Consider the following 4,069-nt stretch of genomic DNA (forward strand, 5'->3'; position numbering starts at 1 on the left):
ATGCCGTTAATCGTCGCTGATTCTTCTGCCTTTTTGGGACAGTTTTCCATCCCAAGGGCAAAAGGCTGTCCCGATCATCTGCCTGCTTCTCCTAGATGATGGTGACATCTGTTGCAATTACCTTTTAGATTAGATTAGATTTACTTTCATTCCAATTGATCCACAGTGAGGAGATCCTCCAGGATGTAGAACATGTCAGAAAAACAACAATATATGACAAATATTTACAACTCAAACAAATAAGCTAATGTACCATTCCACAGGTCCCAAGTGGAATGATCGTCATTTTTTAATGAACACTATATGAAAGAATCATTTTACAAATACTAATGCACTGAATTTAAAATAAAAAAGTTTTATTTATTTATTTAAAGGTAATAAACGTGTAATACAACTACTATAATACTTATTTACAATGAACACATTACTGCACTGAAATGGTGCAGAAGTTAGATTGTACTTACACACACACACACACACACACACACACACACACACACACACACATACACATACACATACACACTTATTTACAATGATCACATTACTGCACTGAAATTGTGCAGAAGTTATATTGTACTTATATATACACTCACAAATGAATTGATTCTACTGAGAAATTGATAAATGGAGTAGAAGGAGTTGGCCACCAATAAATCCTTTAGGCTTCTCTTAAACTGAATTTCATTGTTTGTTAAGCTGTTTATGGCTGCTGGCAAGTTATTGAAAATGTGTGTTCCTGAACAATGCACACCTTTTTGAACAAGACTAAGTGACTTTAAATCCTTGTGAAGATTATTCTTATTTCTAGTATTGATTCCACAACACCGAAACGGATGTTGTGAAATGTTGTGCGGAGTATTTTCTTGACAGCTGGAAATTAAACGAAGTCGTTTTAAAAATTATCTTACTCATATAGTTGGTTTATCAAATGTAGATGAATTCACCGTAAATCAACTTAACGTGCTACGCTTCTCAGTGTAATAAGTGTTGCATTATATACTTGCAAAATTATTTAAGAGAAACGTTCATAGGTTTCCCCATTTCATACCTAATGCTATTTTTCTCGTATGTGCTTCAGATACTTGAATCAGAGCATGAAGCGGAGATTCCAGTGGATGGAGTGTCCTATCACAGCGTTCACGTCGCTGTGTGACAGCTTTGGGTGGTTATGTTACTTCTTTTAACGTGTACGGAACAGGAATGACTGAAATGGAAGGCAGCTGCAGGCACAACGGAAGCAATACGTATGTGTATCTGTGTGGAAAAACGCGAACAACGCTATGTTGTCATATGTAGCCCACTCAGATGTCTATAGCATGTTTATATCCAGGATAACGCGCTTTCAAGCCAATATATTGGCACTCCATTCCTAATGGTTGATTATAAGTAACTTAACCAATAATAGCCATTATTATCGTTTGTAATGCAAAAATTACAGACATCATAATTTTGACACTGTCATTCAGCTTTTAACTATGAAGTAATTGAAGAGGGGAAATAAAAAATTTTAAGTGCCAGTTCTCAAATTTGTTACAACCGAAAACTAACGTATCTCTTTTTGCACGTAACTTATTTGTATCCAAAAACTTGTGAAAGCATTGTGATATAATAGAATTATGCTACTTTCCTATTCAATGCACAAAAAAAAAACAGAGAGACAAACAGGAATATAAATAATTTATTAAGAACGTTTGGTGTCGAGGAAGAAACGGCTTTTCATAAAAATTTTCAGAGACATGTTGTTTTGTCTGTTACTTATCCAACTCTTTTTTTACTGTTTTTGAAAACCATATGCCAGTTCTCAAATTTGTTATAACCGGAAGCTAACGTATCTCTTTTTGCACGTAACTTATTTGTATCCAAAAACTTGTGAAAGCATTGTGATATAACAGAATTATGCTACTTTCCTATTCAATGCACAAAAAAAACCAGAGAGACAAACAGGAATATAAATAATTTATTAAGAACGTTTGGTGTCGAGGAAGAAACGGCTTTTCATAAAAATTTTCAGACATGTTGTTTTGTCTGTTACTTATCCAACTCATTTTTTACTGTTTTTGAAAGCCATATTACCTCTTTCCATTACAAAGATGTATTACTGATACAAATAAAAATTTACATTCATTTTGTTTAGGACACAAAATGATCATCAGCTACATGGAGAAGGCTCTGACGCACAACTCTTGAAACTCCATTTCTTTCATTTTCAAAAAGCACACTACATTCAGTTCTGCACAACGAATAGAGTTATACCAACAATTGATGTAGCGCCTGAGCAGGAGTCAGTAAACAGCGCAGACTGCTCCAAATTTTTGGGTGTAGGCCTACATACTGATGAAAACTTGTTCTGGAACAAGCATATTTCTGAGGTTCTCAGGAAATTTTCAGCTACTTCTGCTCTTCATGTAATTGCTAATCTTGGAAACGAATGTGTCAACCTCATGACATATTTTGCATATTTCCACTCAATAATGTCTTACGGCATAATTTTCTGGGGAAACTCATTGATAAGAAAGGAATTATTGATTGCACAAAAGCGAGGAGTAAAAATAATATTTGGTGTTCCCTCACGGACGTAGAAATGAATCATAAATAATTCACCACAATTCGAGAAGAACAGTGATGTCCATACCTGCAACAATAGACGGGAAAATGAGGTGTATTACCCTCTGTCAATGCTGTCAGTGGTTCAGAAGGGAGTTCAATATGCAACAACAAAGATTTTTGATAATTTGCCTGATAACATAAAATGTCTGACAGCGAAGCAAGTTCAAATTCATTTCTCCTGGATAACCCCTTCAAATCTACTGACAAATTCCTACTTCAAAATTTGTAGTCAGTTAAAAAAATGTAGTTGCATGAGTGGGACTAAAAATAATAATGTGTTCATTAATGTTAACACTAATCATGTTTACATATCCTGTAAACGGACTCTTTCTACATTCTTTCGACAGAAGAATTGCTCAAATGACCTGTTTAACACGTAATTAACTAACTGACCACACAGAAGCTCTGCATGGGAGACGAACACCATGCGCCAGCCACTAATGAATGTTTTAAACATTTTCTCCATGATTTGGCACTTGCTACAAGTCTAGAGAGGCCAACGGCCTTGCCACAATGGTAACACCGGTTCCCGTCAGACCACCGAAGTTAAGCGCTGTCGGGCTGGGGTAGCACTTGGATGGGTGACCATCCGGTCTGCCGAGCGCTGTTAGCAAGCGGGTTGCACAGGCAAACTGAGGAGCTACTTGACTGAGAAGTAGCGGCTCAGTCTCGGAAACTGACATCCGGCCAGGAGTGCGGTGTGCTGACACATGCCCCTCCATATCCGCATCCAGTGACACCTGTGCCGGCCGCGGTGGCCGAGCGGTTCTAGGCGCTTCAGTCCGGACTGCTGCTATGGTCGCAGGTTCGAATCCAGCCTCGGGCATGGATGTGTGTGGTGTCCTTAGGTTAGTTAGGTTCAAGTAATTCTAAGTTCTAGGGGACTGATGACCTCAGATGTTAAGTCCCATAGTGCTCAGAGCCATTTGAACCATTTTTTTTTTACGCCTGTGGGCTGAGGATGACACGGCGGCCGGTCAGTAGCGTTGGGGCTTCCAAGGTCTGTGAGGACGGAGTTCAGTTTAGTTTATACAAGTCTAGAGACGCAAAAGAGTACTGAGAGCATAATTGGAGCCACGCGGAGTGGCTGCACGGTTTGAGGCGGCATGTCACGGATTGCGCGGCCCCTCCCGGCGGAGGTTCGAGTCCTCCCTGCAAGTGTGTGTGTGTGTGTGTGTGTGTGTGTGTGTGTGTGTGTGTGTGTTCTTAGCATAAGTTAAAGTTAGTTTAAGCAGTTTGATACTTTAGGAATCCACACACACGCACACACACACACACACACACACACACACACACACAGCACAACTGCACTGAAAACGCTTTTTATGGAAAAAAGTGGCATTTAGGATGTTTGACATTTCCATTCTTGAACTACACTACTGGCCATTAAAATTGCTACACCAAGAAGAAATGCAGATGATAAACGGGTATTCATTGGACAAATATGATATATTAGAAA

At 38.8% G+C, this 4,069-nt stretch overlaps 1 pseudogene; it reads left to right on the forward strand.

Moving 5' to 3' along the window:
* Positions 1 to 3,105: 3,105 nt before the first annotated feature.
* LOC126189897 (5S ribosomal RNA) lies at positions 3,106 to 3,223 on the forward strand (annotated as a pseudogene).
* The last annotated feature ends 846 nt before the right edge of the window (positions 3,224 to 4,069 follow it).

Source organism: Schistocerca cancellata, chromosome 5, assembly GCF_023864275.1.
Source record: "Schistocerca cancellata isolate TAMUIC-IGC-003103 chromosome 5, iqSchCanc2.1, whole genome shotgun sequence".
Taxonomy (NCBI): Eukaryota; Metazoa; Arthropoda; class Insecta; order Orthoptera; family Acrididae; genus Schistocerca; species Schistocerca cancellata.